The following is an 18995-nucleotide window of genomic DNA, read 5'->3' as shown; positions in this document are numbered from 1 at the left end:
GTGAAAGTCAGATTCATGTTTCTATGTCATACATATAGTTAAGTGGTAAGAATTTGCACTGTGGCCTAATTTGCTCCCAAGCTTGACTTCAACAAAACTGTTAGGCTCTGTTCCCTCTATCATCTGTTGCTGGAATAGCAGTGCCCTGGTATATGACAGTGATATGGAAGTACTAGATGTGTATTTTTTAATTTTTAAAATATTTATTTATTTTTGAGAGAGAGACAGAGTGTGAGTGGGGGAGTGTCAGAGAGAGAGGGAGACACAGATTCTGAAGCAGGCTCCAGGCTCTGAGCTGTCAGGAAAGAGCCTGTTGTGGGGCTCAAACTCAAGAACTATGAGATCATGACCTGAGCTGAGGTCAGACACTTAACCGATTGAACGACCCAACTCCCCTGGAAGTACTAGATGTTGATTGATTCTTGTTTGTGATAAAAATTTTGTTGACTCAGAACATTTGTCCATTTGAGTTATTTGGTTATAAACAGATACCTTTCTTGATGCATACCTGATAGATTTTTATGTAGTGGTACTGAAATTTATTCTTCATAAAGAGTGTTTTTTCCTTAAAGAGCTCACTTTACAAGGCTGTTGATTTTTCTGTTGATTTTGCAATGGATTAAAATACTTTGGGGCTAGTGGAATGCTCCTTCAGAGTCTCAATAAACTAAGGCTTTTAAATATCTTTAGGGAAGGCAAATACGTACTCTCTGGGCTGGATTTGATTTTGAAAATTGTCAAACGTATAGAGAATTAAGCAAGATAATAGCATTTCAGTCTCCTAAACTGATTCTGGAAGAATTTTCCAAAGAGGAAATCTGATTATGTTCTGAATCTGCCCAATGAAGACATCATAGGGCTGTTTAGTCTTCAAAGAGGACATCTTTGGAGATGATGACTGCCTTTTGTCCACTTTTTATATCAGATCGAGAGTCTTCATACTGTCTGCCTTGCCCCGGCAAGACTGTGGCCTCCTATGTAAAGAGTCCTTGGCTATGTTCTTGTAGAAATCTACTGAATACTCCTTTGATGTTGTCTGGGGTTGGCTCTGTAGCACCCCATATGCTCTTGTCCTACCTACCTCTTGGGGTCAGTGACTCTGTCTGCTTGGTTTGAGGTTTGCCTCTGGAAACTGCCTCTCAGACTCTATACATCTCTGTCTATAACCTCATTTTGGGGACACCTGAGTGGCTTAGTCGGTTAAGCGTCCGACTTTGGCTCAGGTCATGATCTTGCGATTCATGAGTTCGAGCCCTGCCTCAGGCTCTGTGCTGACAGCTCAGAGCCTGAAGCCTGCTTCAGATCTTGTGTCTCTTCTCTTTCTCTGCCCCTCCCCTGCTCACGCTCTTTCTCAAAAATGAATAAACGTTAAAAAAAAATTTAGGGCCCAGTTTTGAGTTTGGTGCCTCTGGTTCTTGCTTCCTTGGGTAGGAACGTGTGAAAATGTTAGTCATGTTATTTTACAGACACAGCCCATGTGACAACATCATCCTAACCTTGAGTATTTTTTAAATATTCTGTTACCGTTCCATTTCCTGCAACACTGAATGCTGTGTTGTCCTTTGAATACAAAGAGCATGTTCCAGATCCTTATGGAATTGTTTTTCATTAGCAGCAGCTCTGTGCTCCTCCCTGGAGCCTAGAACATTCACATTTCAAAAAAGGAAGAGTCTCTGTTCACGGAACAGATCAGGGTGAAGGGGTCTCTGGCATTTCTGCTCTGGTTACCTGGTTTTTCTGTGGTGGAAACTCTACCTTCAGAGTTGGTTAAATGTTTGTAGAACCCTGTTAGGTGTTTTATCATATGGATTTTCCTCTGTGCACGTGTGTATTTCATGTATTTGACAATGCTCCATACTCTCTGGTCCTTAGCATCTAAACAGCACCGTTGATGTATGATTGTAACTTTTATTTTCATGTGCATGCCAGTTAAACATTGCTGGAGTGCCAGCACTTCCAAAGCTACTGAGCGTATCACCACCTGTATCAATACCAGTCATCATTAACGAAACTGTTTTCCAACCTACAGGTCAGTATAGACAATAACATAGCTTAAATCTTCCTGCATGGGAACAGATTACCTGGATGTGATTGTGCTGGGTTTCTCTGTTCATGAGATGGCACAACTGAAGTACTGTCATTAACTGAGTTTTATCAGAGCATTTATATTTATTTTCCCCAAGTTCAGTGCTGAATAGTCACAGTCAAATGAATGCACTTGCATTTTGTAATTTATGTGGCTTTTAAGGTTTTCCAGGGTTTTTTTTCCCGTTTCCAGCTTTTACCAAGTGGTGTATGCATCCTCTCCCCTCCTCCTAGAAGGATGTGGAAGGTAGAAAAATCCCTCTTCCATCACTGTTCATCCACAAAGTTTCTTTCTCCAGAATGCAGTGAAGGGTTTTATGGACTTTTATCTGGCACTCCCTGGGGGAAAGCTGAACCAGATATAAGACTGGAAATAAGGATAGGTCAACATTAACTAGTCCTTGTGTGGATTTGTTGCATGACAGGAAGCACTGAGGCTAATGGGCACTATGGTTGGCTCTTCATCCAGTGTGCCGCTGCACTGGGGCACAGGGAAATTGAGAAGCAGAGACCCGGATGTTTGTCTGGGCCCTGTCATTCCTCAGGTGTATGTTCTCATTAAGGGTTTTGGGTCAGAGAAGGAGAAACCTACTCAAGCTAACTCAAGTAAAAAGCCCTAATGAAAGCATAAAGGGAGGTTGTAAGTAACCCAAAGGGAGGAAATAGAGGTGAGCCTTGTGGGGACAGGTGTGGGGGATGGTAAAGCTACCGCTTCTGTCTCTCTTTCCTTCTCCCCATGGGGCCCGGCTGTGGTCATTCCCCTCCCCTCTGTGACGGGGACAACGACTGCAGAGACTGGTCCAATGAAGCCAACTATACTGGTCAGTATCCCCTGCTCTCGCGGAAGGGCACTTGTCAGTATGGGCGCTGGTTAGCCTCACAGCCCTCTGTGATTGTAGGCTCTAGGCTCTGAGAAATAAGTGAACCTTAGACATCAGTCGGTTGGGTGCTTCTCAGAGAGCTGGGCTGTGAGCTTGTGTCGCCTGGCAGACCAACAGCCTGCTTTCTTCCCGGAGGAGGTCTAGCTGTGAAAAAAGTGTTAACTAAACAAGTATCCTGAGTGATAGTCCATTTACATTCTAGCTTAAGCGTATTTCTTCTTGACAAGTAATACATAGGTGACAGACTGGCCCTTTGTCTGGGGACCATACGTTGGGTAACACTGAACTAGCTTGTGTTTTTGAATTTTTTAAAAATGTTTATTTATTTTTGAGAGAGAGAGAGAGAGAGAGAGAGAGAGAGAGAGAGAGAGAGACAGAGCACAAGTAGGGGATGAACAGAGAGAGAGGGAGACACAGAATCTGAAGCAGGCTCCAGGCTCTGAGCTGTCAGCATAGAGCCCGACAGAGGGCTCAACCCCATGAACTGTGAGATCATGACCTGAGTCGAAGTCAGACAGTTAACCGACTGAGCCCCCAGGCTCTCCCAGCTCAGGTTTTTGAACGGGGTGCATCAGAGAGCTTCCCAACAGTGAAAGCCTAAACTTTCACTTGCACCTGTTTTGGGTAAGATTTCATGAAAAAGAAAGTTGGAAACAGCGTAAGACTATGAGAGAAAGGCTAGGTGATGTGAGATGGAGGTAGTGTTTTAATTCTTCTGTTGAGTAATGGGTTCTATCCTGGTCGTTACTTAATTTTTTATGAATGAATGAATGAATGGGCCCATTTATGTTATGGTGGAGTGGAGGAAAGGAAAGAATTGGGGACATTGTGGAAGGGGAAAAGAAAAAACTGATCTCACTACCTGATGAGTACATTTTCTCTGCAACTTCTGGAAATCATCACTCAGTTCTACCTTTAAATCCCTCCAGTGATGGGGCTAAGGTCGTTTCGTGTAACCATTTCATGGTGAGGGTAGATCCGCTTCTAGGCTTTATTTTGCAATTTACTGTTACTGCGTTAACTTCTCATTCACGTTTGGTGGATCATTTCTTTTGTGGCAGGACTTCCAAGTCCCCTGTCTTAATCTCCCTCACCCCCACCCCCCATTCCCCAACAGTTCCTACACTGCTCAAGCATTCCTACCAATGTGTAAAAGCAAACAAAATGAAGGCTATGTTAGCAGATTACAAACGTAAATAGAAATGACTTTAGATGCTGGCGAGGGTGTGGAGAAATGGGCACCCTCCTACACTGTTGGTGGGAATGTAAACTGGTGCAGCCCCCTGGAAAAGAGTGTGGAGATTCCCTCAAAAATTAACAATAGAACTCCCCTATGACCCAGCAATAGCACTGCTAGGAATTTACCCAAGGGATACAGAAATGCTGATGCATAGGAGCACATGTACCCCAATGTTCATAGCAGCACTCTCAACAATAGCCAAAATATGGAAAGAGCCTCAGTGTCCATCAACAGACGAATGGATCAAGAAGATGTGGTTTATCTATACGATGGAATACTACATGGCAATGAGAAAGAATGACATCTGGCCATGTGTAGCAACATGGATGGACCTTGAGGGTGTTATGCTGAGGGAAATAAGTCAGGCAGAGAAGGACAAATACTATATGTTTGCACGTATAGGAGGATTAGGAGGAACTTCATGGAGGACCATGCAGGAGAAGAAGGGGAAAAATAGTGCGGGAGAGGGAGGGAAGCAAACCATGAGAGACTCTTGAATGCCTAAAGAGCAGATGGGGGAGGGGGATGTGGGTGAGGGGCATGGAGGAGGGCACTTGTGGGGATGAGCACTGGGTTTTATATGGAAACCAACTTGACAATAAACTATTTTAAAAAAAAGAAAAAGAAATGACTGTGTCATTATGCTTTAGTTTAGATTTCGTTCCTGTAGGGCAGAAATGACCCTTGATGCCTTTGTATTCCCCCATTGCCCAGCACCTGGTAAGAGTACCTGTTCAGGGGACTTTTGTCAATTGGGTAATTTCCACGGGTGATTGCCTGCATTCATCTTAGTTTCGAGGTGACCTTATGTGGCCTTAGGGAGTACATGGCTCTCCCCAAATGCCCTATTATCTCACAGGATGATCTGTGATGGTATCAAATTTTGTCCCCTTGGAAACTTATCTTGAATTTGCCCTTTGTCCTTTCTTGTGTGATCTGTCAGTGACTGAACCTCTGTTCTGGGGTGGGGGTGGGAGGAGAACTTCAGGAAAATGCTTCTCTCCTTGGAAAACCAAGGTCCAGGAAGCAAGTGCCATGAACCTGGGAGCCACAAGAGCTGATTGGAAGCTGTGGGTTTGGGTGGGTGATTGTTTAATAAATTAGAAGGGTGAACTGGGGCCTTTTAGTTTGTAAATTGCAAAATGATTGAACATCTTGTTACCACAACCGAATTAGTCAATGTTGTGTTTCAGTGGCATATGCCGGTCCTCTGGGATGAGTTATCAACTCATTTCTCTGGATGGGCTCACCGTGGACTCCTGAGTTTTCTCTCTGATTTTTTTCTGGCAGAGCTATCTGGGGAAAATGTAGAGTGCTTGCACTCACCTGCTTCCCTGTTCTCATGGCTCTTCTTCAAACCTATGTAAAGATGATTCTCCTTCCCTGTCATCTCCGAATCGATGGAAGTCAGCTGTGAGCTCATTAGGACATGTGGTATGTCACTTCACTTCCTGACCCAATAAATTAAGTCATCTGCAAAGCCAAGGAAAATAGAGCAGGGTCAACTGACTTCCTGTCGGCCTCAGCTTGCATGCAAGGTCTTTGCTTGTCTCCTCCTTGCTTTCTGCTTTCCATGGGGTTGAGTTTTCTTTATTCCCTTCTCCCTACCTCCATGAATGGAATTTTGAACTTAAACTTGATTTCTGTTCTTTTAGCTTTCATGCTTAGACGTCTTGTGTGTCTTCATAGTAACATCCACCTCTTCTGGATTCCAGTCTCTCCACACGGTCCCAAGACTAACAAGACTCAGTAAATACTTAGTATTCTAGTTTTAAATTTAAAAAAATCCTAATATCAGTCTTTGTTATTATCTGTTAATAACCATTTACCACTGCTTCTTGTATCTGATGCCACCCTTCCATAAACATCCTTCTCCATTTCTTGCAGCAGGAGTCTGTGAGTGGTAAACAGTTTTAAGCATTTGTTTATATAAACATGTCTTTATTTTGCTTCTCTCAATCCTGAATTCAGATGGATCTGGGTTTCTGGGTTTGTAGTAATTTTTCATAAGTATCTTGATGGAATCAGTCTGTTTGCTTCTGGTCTCTTCTGTATTGATTTGATTTCTCCTGTCAGGTAATCTGTTCAAACAGCAATCAGACACTCTTTTCTCTCTAGTTATCCATAGGTTCTTGTGGATTCATTTGATTTGTGGCTGGTATGCGACTTCCCCTGTCTAGGAAGGAATTATTTTTATTTGTCCTGCTCTTGAGATTTGTTTTTTTTCTAGGGTCTGAGGATTTGTTTTTCATCAATAATGGGGAATTACAGCAGTGATCTCAGCTCTATCTGCTACTTTCTCTGCTTTCATCTTCAGTGGTTACTATCAACCATTTGTTGGCCTGTGCCCTTCTGTTGCTCGTGGTTCTTGTTTTTGTATCTGTTGTCTCTTTATGACTCTTTATGACTGTGCTACAGTCTCGGTAACTTCCTCAGATTTATCTTCCAGTTCATCAATTTTCTTTTCAGCTGAATCTAATGGTTGTTTCACACATCCACTGAGCTATCTTTATTTCTACAACCATATATTTACATTTTTAAAGTTTATTTATCTTTGAGAGAAAGTGAGCAAGGGAGGGGCAGAGAGAGAGAGAGGGAACAGAGGATCCAAATGGGGCTCTGTGCTGACAGCAGAGAGCCTGATGTGGGGCTCAAACTCATGGTCCATGAGATCACGACCTGAGCCAAAGTTGGATGCTTAACTGACTGAGCCACCCCTGGTCACCCCATGACTATATTTTTTATATCTAGAATTTCTATATGGTTATTTTCTTTATGCTTTATGTTATTACTTTTATGTCATTAATCATTGAAGTTACATTGATATTTGCATTTCTTTCCCTTCAGTCTCTTCCTAATAGTCGTACTGTATATTGACTCTGGTAGAGCATCTCTACCATATTAATCCATTCATCTCTTCTGCTCCACTTGTGTTTGGTTAATAATTTCAACCAGGTATTCCAGAGGATTCTGCTGAGTCACAGAACATCTGTCCAAGTCAGAGAGTAAGATGTAAGATAATGGCCTCTGTTAGAAACCAGAATCCTCTGATTTCATAGTCATTTACCCCATTAGCCCATCAATTCTTACAGTCACAGTAAATCCTGCCATGTAAAGGATTCCTGTTTTCCTCCCCCAATTCTTTCGTCTGTATTGAAGTCCATATCTTCTATCCTTGTAATTAAAAAGGGGGGAGGGGATTAATTGACTATGTATTACGAGACACTCAGCATCAGAGAGCTAATCAGTCACTTAGAAGATGGGAAAATTCAGGGAAAGAGAATGTGTTAAGCATTCTATTCATACCTGACCACTTACGTGAGACTGTACAAACTGATGAGTCTTCCTGAGCTCAGCTTCTGTGATAGATTTTGGAGATCTCAGACATATCTCCCGGAATGGTCATTCAGAAACCCCATTAGCACTCTGAAATTGCCTTCAATTAAAGTAAAATACATAAGCTGGATAAAATAACAATCAAAGCCGTATGGTAATGAGCTTAGGCAGCAGTATATCTTATGAAAGTGAGCAAAGCTTTGCTGAGGAGTATTTTCAAAGGCTGTCAGACTCGGAAAACCAACAGATCAAAAGTATTCCAGGCAATGGCTGTTTACTGGGGCAAAAACTCACGTACCTTGTTACTCCTCTTACCAAATAAGTATATTTTAAAAAGATGTTTAATGGATGCTGAGTGCCAAAGTTTGGAAATACTCAAACTTCTGTCGATCTGTTTGCATGCTATCCTTGATCTTCAGAGAGGTAGGAAGACAGCAGATAATGGACCACCACTTGTTTTAAAGTGGTTTGAAAAATCGGGTTCTTTGTATTTCAGACTAATGCAAAAAACAGCCTCAAATTCAGGAGAAATCCTAGAGGGACTCGGAAGCCAATTTTCCCAACCCGTGAGTAGCAATTGCTGACCACCTTGATTGAATAAATAACTATGTTATATACTTAGTAACCCACTTTTGTTTGTTTTGCCTCCTCTGTTGCAAAGACGCCCTGTCCACACAGGTAAACTAACAGAGAGCCCATCTATCTTGGCGGTATGATTTTGTCAGTGGTAAAAAGGGCTGGGCCTGGCTTTCATTCAGCAATGAGCAGGCACAATCAGCTCTCTAATTCAGTGGAGGAAGGAGAAATCTCATGGAAAAGGTGGTTAGTAGTGTTGGTTGGGTTCCAGACACTTATTCTGCATCTGAATTAGCCTTTGACCAGGGCTTTGAGAGGTTTCTAAAGGACTTTCAGAGGTTTCTAAAAGACTTTCAGGTGTCCTCCGCCCATGTATGCAACTAGGGTCATTCAGTTGTAAAGATAGTTCTGTTTTACTTGCCTCTTTTTTAATCACTATTGTGGACACTATGTATTTTATTTTATTTTATTTTTTTTACAAATAGTTTATTGTCAAATCAGTTTCCACTGTATTTTATNGTTCATTAGCTGTTATTTCTTCTTGGAGTTTCTTTGGAGGAGAGCTCTTTCATTTCATCATTTTTGTTAGCTTTCCGGCTCTTGTTGGTTTTAAAGACCTGTTATGCTCTCTGTATCTATGAGCGTTGCTGTATCCAAGAAGACTCTTTGATTGTCCAGGGTCTATCTTTTCAGAGAGTGTTTTTTGAATGGTATCTCTTGCTCTCTTGTTGGGACCTTGGTTATTTTATTTTCCTATTCGTAGTGATATTTGGGACTCTCCACCTTGTGTACTCTGGCTTATTTCTTGAGGTAGCCCTGGAAAAAAAACCAGACAGACAAAAACACAGGGAGCAGGAGCACACAAACGCACAGGTTAATTCAACTAACATGCAAAGCAAGTGGGAAAACGAGAAAGTTAATAGAAAAGGTGGAGGAGGGAGGACGAATAACAGGAAGTATAAAATACATAAAAGGGTCAAAAAGGAGAAAAGAAAGGAAAAAAGAAGAAAACTGAGGGACAAAGAACGGTTTAACGCATATAACCGGATTTCCCAGCTACATTTAAATAGCCGTGTGTATGCAGTGCTGGTTGAAGAGCAGAGAGAGAGAGAGAGAAGACAGAGCGGGGATGAGGCAAGATTGGAAATAAAATGAACAGGCAGAAGGGATAAGAAGCTTTTTTCAAAGAGGTAAAAGGTAGAATATGGTTGGATAAGTGAGAGAAGGACGCTGGTGTTATCCAGAGAAACTATATAGTCTAATCACTCCTGAGAGAAAGAGATGAAAATGTCGGTAGGTGTAGAATTTACATCTACAGAATGGACTCGTTGTGATTGTTTAAGCAAGCTGGCAGCCAGAGTTAATCAGGTCAGTGTTCTGGGGAAAAAAGAAAGAAAGGAGAAAAGAAAAAAAAAAGGAGGAAGGCAGCTCTCAAGCAGGGATGGGCGCGGCGTGATCCAATGCCTCAGCCAGGAGTTCTGCCTTGGCGGATGTGGGGAGGACAGTGGCGGTGCTCCAGTCCCTTCTTGAACCAAGCGTTGCACCTCGCTTTTTTGGGCGTATAAACTCCCCGTACCGGGGGCGCAGCCAAAGTTGGTTGCGCTCTTCAACCCAGGCCAGTCCCAATCTCCAAATCCCAGTCCGCGTGCCCCGCTGAAATTGCCTTAAACATTTTTCCCAGGCAGTCCCCTTGGGGCAATTCCAGGCCTCCTGCCTGGCTCTGGGGATGGAGTCAGAATCGCTGCTTCCTTCTCTGGGTCAGGCTGGCGAGAATGGGCGGGGGCTTGCCTGCAGGGTTTGCCAAGCCCGCTGGAGTGAGGAAAAACCAAGTCCCTCTATGGCTCGTCACCCGAAACACGAACTCACAGGCAAATTTCCCAGTTTTTAGCTCTTTGCCTTCCCTCTAGATTTCCAGACAGCCAGGAGCGTGGACGCCCGGTGTCCGCACGGCTCTTTCAGGGGCCCCAGCCTCCCGGGAGCTACAATGGCGGCAGGCGCGCCGCCACTCTGAAGTCCAGCTGCCAGCAGCCAGCACAAAGAAGCAGTCTGTGCACTCAGCCCCCCCTNTGAGGAAAAACCAAGTCCCTCTATGGCTCATCACCCGAAACACGAACTCACAGGCAAATTTCCCAGTTTTTAGCTCTTTGCCTTCCCTCTAGATTTCCAGACAGCCAGGAGCGTGGACGCCCGGTGTCCGCACGGCTCTTTCAGGGGCCCCAGCCTCCCGGGAGCTACAATGGCGGCAGGCGCGCCGCCACTCTGAAGTCCAGCTGCCAGCAGCCAGCACAAAGAAGCAGTCTGTGCACTCAGCCCCCCCTGGGACCAGTTGGCGCGAGGGGACCTGGCGTGCACGTATTTGGCAAGTACGGTCTTTCTATGCCCCGAGTGGAGGTTTTCACCCCGAGCGGAGGTTTTTCTGTTTCGGATTCTCTCTTTTTCCCCTCACTCCCCGAAGAAGGGGACTGCCTCCGACCCTGGAGTCTCCGATACCCGCCCGATTTTATCTTCCCCAGTTCGCACTCACGTTAGAAGGCTTTCTCAGTGGATTCTGCGTCCTTTTTCTCCCAAACTCTCAGGTTTTGTAAGGTTTCCAATGGCTTCAGATCTTTTCTGTGTGATGTATGGGCGCGAGTGCAAGTACGGAGCTCCTTACTTCTCTGCCGTCTTGCCCACCGACACTATGTATTATTGGCTGGTAGATGTTGCTCCTGACTGTCCAGAAAGTAAGACAGGTCTGGGAGGTCCTGGGGCCTTTTCTTTGTAAGTCTGGATACATCTTTTGTGCTCTTTGGATCTGAGATTTCCCACATTTGAAATTAAGTGGTTGACTTAGAATTATAAAATGGCAGCCTTTCAGAGCTTACAGGGGTCCTTATGTGTCAGTGTAGATGAGGGGATTGAGGCCCCTGATACAGTGGCTGGACCAGGTCTAGGGCCAGTCTTCTGAGCACCTGCCACTTCTTCTTGTCCCACAGAATTTGCATGAGTGAGTGGGTTTCTGTGAGAAGATGAAGTAGCAAGACAGAGCAGGGGCAGCAGAGGCTTTGGGCTCCTATAGCCCTGGCACCATTACTGAATTTTCTTTGTGAACGTGTTCGAGTTTCTTTATCTCTCTCAGGTTGTTTCTCACCTGTAGATGGGGAATAATCCTTATATCGTGGGTGGTCGTGAAAAAATGAATGATTTTTTTTTGACGTGTACAACATTTACAAACCCACAGAGCCAAGCAGTCGCTTCATCAGGAGGCTGCCCTCCACCTTCAGGGTGGCTCTAGGTGCCTAGCTCCTGGCCAGGGAGGAACTCAGGCACTCCGATCCACACCTTATGACCCAGGATGGTGTCTCTTCAGTCTGACCCTTGGTGATTGGTTGGGGAGCAGCGGTGAGGGCGGCATTGACATTTTCTCTCTCCTCTTTTGCCGGCAGCCAGCTAACACACCTGAGAGGCCTCCAACTTCCAGTGTCACAACGGGCACTGTATCCCCCAGCAGTGGGCGTGTGATGACATGGATTGCCAGGACGTTCTGATGAGGACCCAGTGAAGTGCAGTAAATGCCTTCCCTTGCTGTTTCCCCAGTGTCTGCTGTTCAGGAAAAGAGGCAACAGATGGGCCAGGGACCGCTGTGCCCACTCTGACAACCAAAGAAGCCTTCCAAGTTCTGTATGGTGTTGCGCAGGATGTGTAGGGGTGTGTGGTATGGTCTTCATTGTCAGGGAAGCCATTTTGCCTCATTGCTTTTCCATCACAACCTTCAGGGAAAGAAATGGAAACCAGTGAACCTACCCAGAGTGCTAACTACATAACTACAGTCACTAAAGACAGAAATGACAGTGTTCTGCCAGAACTCAGCCCACAGTTTCTCTGTAAATAGAGTGTTTGATGGCTAAGAGTTCTCTATTATGGTCCTCTGGTAAAATGGCTTACCATCCCTGAAGGTAGCATACACATAATTGATTTAGAAAAGAATTCTGAGGTTGTCAGTTACCTTCACAAAATAGCTAGCACACAAACACAATATACAACATCCCCTTTTCAACCAAATATTTTTAAGGTCCTCTTTCCTTATCCTTTCTCTTTAATGTCTGTCAGAAACAAATCCCCGTGTCTCTCCTTTGCTCGCAACTTTCTGCTCACAGAAGACTTCAACACTCCTTGGCCACCCAGTGTGTGTTTTTCACACCAAGCAATTCTTCCATAGCTGGTGTCCCTCAGTTGACTCATTCCTTACACTGTCTTCCTTGGGATCAAGTGAAATTTCACAGGGGAAGAGTGTGGTCCCCAGCACTGCCCCTGACTTCAGAGGTCAGTCACAAGCCTCAAACTGTCACCTGAACTTCTGTCTGACCAGCTGTAAATCCACGTTCACACGTCCACTTCCTTGGTTTCATTGATTTGCTAGAATGGCTCACAGAATTCAGGGAAGCGCATTTTTCCAATTTATTTGAAAAAGATAGAATGAACGTCTTGATGGAAGGCATGTGTAGGGCAAGGTATTGGAAACGGATGTGGAGCTTTGGTGCCCTGTCCGAACCTGCCACTCCTCTAGCCTCTCTGTGCTCAGCAACCTGGCAGCTCTCTGAACCTGATACTTTTGGGACGTTGATGGAGGCTTTGTGGCATAGACCTATGTCTCTATCCCTTGGCCCTTCCTGGAGGGTGGGGGATGGGGTTCAAAGTTACAAGCCTCTAATCATGGCATGGTTTTTCTGGTGACTAGCCCTCATCCTAAAGCTATACTGAGTCCATCCAGAGTTGCTCCATTAGAACAAAGAACACTCTTATCACCTAGAAAATTATAAGGGTTTAAGAGCTCTGTGCCACTAATTAGGGTCAGAGACCAATATACATATATATTATATATCTTGTTATTTTGCACTGTACATTCCAGATCTTCATGGGATGGTCATTGTCTACACATCACATACTCTGTTCCTCTCATGTCTCAATATTAAACAAAGGTGTTTGCTACTATCTGTATTTTTCTCCAGTTAGGGTTTTCATGGCAGATGCATATTCCCTTTGGATTTCTCAGACATAGTTTACTTAGTTGCTTCCTGGTTGGGCATGACTGTGCTTTTAATTTTACACGATCCTGCATAGTGAAATTATACCTTTCTTTGGAAATGAAGGTTTCATTCTTCTTGAAGGTACTTATCAGGGTATGTTTTCTTGGTATGGAATTGTGGGGTCAAAAGTTCTGATGTGTTTTCATGATTCTCATTAAGTGTTGCCATATTGCATTTCTGAGTGATTATGCCCAAAGCATCTTTATCAGGAACAGAGTGTAAGTTTCCCCAAGTCTCCCTTGACCTTACATTTTATCTCTTCAGTTGTTTCCACTAATGCAATGAATGGGAGTTTGTCTTGTGTAATTTTAATTTTATACTTAAAAAAAAGACTTTAATATAGGAGTGTGCCCGTTTCTCCACAATAAAACCTTTTTTAAAAGTATACAATTAAAATTACACAAAACAAACTCCCATTCATTGCATTAGTGAAAACAACTGAAGAGATAAAATGTAAGGTCAAGGGAGACTTGGGGAAACTTACACTCTGTTCCTGATAGAGATGGAAAACTGTGTAGAGGTTCCTCAAAAAATTAACAATACAACTCCCCTATGACCCAGCAATAGCACTGCTAGGAATTTACCCAAGGGATACAGAAATGCTGATGCATAGGAACACATGTACCCCAATGTTCATAGCAGCACTCTCAACAATAGCTAAAACATGGAAAGAGCCTAAGTGTCCATCAACAGATGAATGGATCAAGAAGATGTGGTTTATCTATACCATGGAATACTACATGGCAATGAGAAACAATGAAATCTGGCCATGTGTAGCAACATGGATGGACCTTGAGGGTGTTATGCTGAGCGAAATAAGTCAGGCAGAGAAGGACAAATACCATATGTTTGCACGTATAGGAGGATTAGGAGGAACTTAACAGAGGACCATGGGGGAGAAGAAGGAGGGAAATAGTGGGGGAGAGGGAGAGAGGCAAACCATGAGAGACTCTTGCATGCTAAGAACAAACTGAGGGCTGATGGGTGTGGGGGGGAGGGCAGTGATGGGCATGTAGGAGGGCACTTGTGGGGATGAGCACTGGGTGTTATATGGAAACCAACTTGACAATAAACTATTTGTAAAAAAAAAAAAAGGCTTTAATAGTTAGTGACATTAAATATTTCCCTGACTCATGGTACTCACTCACTGTTTCTGTCTTTGATGTCCTTAGAATAACTTCCTAGGCAGGATGACTTTTAAGGGGATTAAAACACATTTTTCTTGCCTCACACACAACCCTCCCAGAGCTGTTCTTCTCAGAGCTGGGTTTGCAGTGGCCAGTGACTCATGTGCTAGAAGTTACGTTTAAGCCTAACGTCCAGCGGCACCCCTGTGTTCAGGAGAAGGGGTTACCTCATACTCAGAACTCGTTGCTAAGTGTAAAACCTAAGGTTCTTAACATTTCTAGGATGGACTTCGTCCAAAGGGCTTTGGTTTAGAATTCCTGAAGAATTAAGATGGTGATTTATGAAAGCTTTAAAAGACCAGGGTTTATACTCAGGATTCTCCTCCTCCTTTATTTTATTTTTTTTAATTCACTGAAGCTTTTCTGGAAAATACATACTAAGTTTTTTGAGTAGGTGATACGTATTCAAGGTTCAAAATGGAAAAAAGTATTACGAGGTGTAGGGTAAATCATTCTCTCCCCATCTGCCAGATTCTCCCCGTGTCCGCCTAGGACCCTTAACCGACTGAGCCCCTCAGGCGCCCCCAACTTCACCACCTCTTTAAGACCCTATTTCCAAGTATAGTTGCCATCTGAGCTCCCAAGGGTGAGACCATCAGCTGGCTTCTGCTGTCCAGGAAGCTTGTAGCTGGCCTGTCTCTTGGAGGGGGATATTGGCGGTCTCGTCTTGTTTCCACGGGGAAACTCTCGTAAACTCGTCGGTGCAGCGTCGGTGCAGCGGAACCTTGTTCCTCATCTTGCCCAAGACCCTGAGTTCCACAAGGTGTGCGATGAGTTCAGTTTCCAGTGCCAGAACGGAGTGTGCATTGGCTTGATCTGGAAATGCGACTGCATGGATTACTGCGGTGAATACTCCGATGAAGCCAACTGTGGTAAGATACCGGACCCTCCGCCTCCCATCCCTAACTTCCATGTCCTGGCGATTCCTGTGGTTAAGGAGGCCACGTTTGGCACACTCCCACAAGGGCTCTGTTTTCTCAGCTCTAGTTCCTGCCAGCTCCCGAGTGAGCCTCCATGTAAGGAACAGAGTTCCTCCCTCCCCTCCCCCAGTAGGCGTCAGGGGTGGGGGGATGTTATTTCCCTTGCTTTTCTTTCCCCAGCTGGGAAGTTCACATTATGTCTAAGAAATACGGTAGAGGAATTACAGTAAATATTTCAGAGTGCGCTTCCCTCTTCCCAAGAAAAGTTACAGATTCCACAGCTTTTTTTCCCCTTAAGTTTAAATTCCAGTTAGTTAACATGCAATGTGGTCTTGTCTTCAGGAACAGAACCCAGCGATTCATCTCTTACATGTGACACCCAGTGCTCATCCCAACAAGTGCCCTCCTCAATGCCCATCCCCCTTTTAGCCCATCTCCCTGCCCACCTCCCCTCCAGCAACCCTCAGTTTGTTCTCTGGATTTAAGAATCTCTTATGGTTTGCCTTCCTCTCTGTTTCTTATTTTTCCTTATCTTCCCCTGTGTTCATCTGTCATGTTTCTTAAGTTCTACATATGAGTGAACAGATTCCACAACTTAATAGAGTCATTGTCCCTGTCAGGGTATCATCAGTAGTTAGGTCATTCCTTTTGTAAAGTGTCAGAAAGTCGGGTATTATTTGTAAGATAAAGAAGCCTGGCTCAGAGAAGCAGGAGTTGGTATCCAGGAAGATGGGCTTCTCTATGTGGATATAGATCTTCTTTGCCACCCACCGAATCTTGGTAGGGTTGTGCAGGCTGCACACTGGTGTAGGACCAGTGAATGACGGTGTGGCCCATCTCCCCAGAAAATCACACGGATGCCCCAAACTGCTCCCGCTAATTCCAGTTCCAGTCTGAGAATGGCCACTGCATCCCCAACAGGTGGAAGTGTGACAGGGAGAATGACTCTGAGAACTGGTCTGATGAGAAGGACTGTGGAGGAAAGTGTCCTGGGGCAGTGCCCTGACCAGGAATAGACAGCACACCACCACCTTTCTGTATTTGGGGTGGGGGTGGGTAATAACTCTCCGAATTCTTTTCTATCCCCTCACTCTTTGAAATCCAGCGTGGCTGGCTTCTCCTGCTTCTGGGTATTTTGTAGGCCACAGAAAGCGCTCTGCAGCCTGGCCACTGCAGGTGTGGTCTGCAGACCAGCAGCGTCTCCATCTGCTTGGGGCTTATAAGAGGTGCAGTGTCTGACCCCACCCCAGGCTTCCTTTCTGAATCAGCNTACTCATCCCCACAAGTGCCCTCCTACATGCCCATCACCGCCCTTTCCCTCCCCCCCACCTCATCTGCCTTCAGTTTGTTCTCAGCATTCAAGAGAGACTCAGCATTCAAGAGTCTCTCATGGTTTGCCTCCCTCCCTCTCCCCCACTATTTTTCCCCTTTCTTCTCCCCCAAGGTCCTCCGTTAAGTTCCTCTTAATCCTCTTATACATGCAAACATATGGTAGCTGTCCTTCTCTGCCTGACTTATTTTGCTCAGCATAACACCTTCAAGGTCCATCCATGTTGCTACACATGGCCAGATGTCATTCTTTCTCATTGCCATGTAGCATTCCATCGTATAGATAAACCACATCTTCTTGATCCATTCGTCCGTGGATGGACACTTAGGCTCTTTCCATGTTTTGGCTATTGCTGAGAGTGCTGTTATGAACATTGGGGTACATGTGTTCCTATGCATCAGCATTCCTGTATCCCTTGGGTAAATTCCTAGAAGTGCTATTGCTGGGTCATAGGGGAGTTCTATTGTTAATTTTTGGAGGCACCTCCACACTGTTTTCCAGAAGGGCTGCACCAGTTTACATTCCCACCAACAGTGTAGGAGGGTGTCCATTTCTCCACATCTTCGCCAGCATCTAGAGTCCTCCGATTTGCTCATTTTAGCCACTCTGACTGGCATGAGGTGGTATCTCAGTGTGGTTTTGATTTGTATTTTCCTGATGAGGAGGGATGCTGACGCACTGGATCAAACCACACCCATCCCAGCATCTGTATTTTAACAAGACCTCCAGATGACATGTGTGCCTCACCACCTCTGAGAGGCCTGGTGTACAACACATGCCTGATACTCTCCTCTCTGGTACTCTCAAATCCGAAAAAGATCTCGGGAGGTGCTGTAGTTGAGCGTTCACCAGAACAGTGTTTAGCCTCAGTGTGATGAGTTCTCTCAGCCTCCCTGTGAGTCCTGAGTCCCCTTCCCTCCATCTGCCTGCAAAAGCACTGAGTCTCTATTGAGCAAGAGCAAACTAATTAGAATATTAGCCCAGAGCAAACACAATAGGAGCTATGAATCTGCCCCAAAAAGGGAAATAGATTGCATCCTGTTCTGATGCCTCATTATAAATGATATTTAGATGAGCTGCTCTTCAGAACTATGCCTGACGCTGGCCCCTCCCTAGGCCAGTGCAGAGAAAACTGGGACAGCCATACTAAGTGTGGGGCACATTGTGGTCTGAGACCACAGCTTCCTGTGACCCTCTGAGTTTCCTTGCTTGTGTTTTGCTGAGATTCACCCATTCTTCCCTCCCTGACTCCCAGGCCCCCCACGTGTCTGCCCAGTTACTTCCGCTGAATCAGCGGGGCGTTCCGGATGGACAGCTGGATGTGCGACGTTATTGGGACTGTGCAGACGCCTCCGACGAGGAAGCCTGTCTCTCGCTAGGTGAGTGTAGGCCCCGCCCTCTCCCTGGGCACCTGTTTCTGCGGGGCAGACCCTGAGAGGGACATCCTGGGCGCAGCGTCTCCTGCCTTCCGGACCCTGTGCTTGGTGGCAGGCTGCTGCTCACCTCCAGAGCAGGGCGACCAGTGTAACTCTACCTGGAGTGTCTGTCTCCTCTCCTATAACAGCCTTTAGATCTTCCTGCGCAGAGGCCACCTCCCTTGCTCCCCATCCTGGTTGCGGGTGGGCCACCTTTGGGTCCTTTTCCACAGGAAATCACAACGGGAATTATAGGGGAAGTGTGTGTGTGTGTGTGTTACACTCCCAGAGGGGAGAGTCCGATTTTCCTGCCTGCGAGCTGGAGGCTCACCTCCTAAAGGAGGGTAAGCACTGCCATCTAGTGGCCGAACACAGAGAGACACCTAAAGGTGTGGACAGTACCCATGTTGCTGGAGGCAGGGTGGGGGGTAAACCCTGAGACCCCTGTCTAGTACATGCCCTTAACTGCAGGCGTGACAGAGGTGAGGGTGATGTGTTCTTCCCTCAACATGATGCTGTATCAAACTCGGTTTATGATGAGAGAAGAGACGGTTGTTGGCTGAAAGAGACCTTGATATGTCCTCAGTTCTTATCAAAGTATACGGAAGGAAGACCACCTGTAAGGGACATCACTTGGGACATTTGTTTTAAAAAATACAGTATTAGATATTAGCCCTTTATCTGATGTCATTTGCAATGAGAAAGAATGAAATCTTGCCATGTTTAGCAACATGGATGGACCTTGAGGGTGTTATGCTGAGTGAAATAAGTCAGGCAGAGAAGGACAAATACCATATGTTTGCACGTATAGGAGGATTAGGAGGAACTTAACGGAAGACCGCGGGGGAGAAGAAGGGGGGAAATAGTGGGCGACGGGGAGAGAAGCAAACCATGAGAGACTCTTGAATGCTGAGAACAAACCGAGGACTGATGGGTGTGGGGGTGGAGGAGGGAGATGG

The 18995-nt window shown here is 45.2% G+C and overlaps 1 pseudogene; it reads left to right on the top strand.

Moving 5' to 3' along the window:
• LOC144230713 (sortilin-related receptor-like) overlaps positions 1 to 18995 on the top strand; it is a 64709-nt pseudogene that overhangs the window by 10904 nt on the left and 34810 nt on the right.

Source organism: Crocuta crocuta, unplaced genomic scaffold, assembly GCF_008692635.1.
Source record: "Crocuta crocuta isolate KB4526 unplaced genomic scaffold, BGI_CrCroc_1.0 scaffold316, whole genome shotgun sequence".
In the NCBI taxonomy this organism is placed as follows: domain Eukaryota; kingdom Metazoa; phylum Chordata; class Mammalia; order Carnivora; family Hyaenidae; genus Crocuta; species Crocuta crocuta.
The sequence above is the reverse complement of the archived record's forward strand: the minus strand, read 5'-3'. Positions and strand labels throughout refer to the sequence as shown.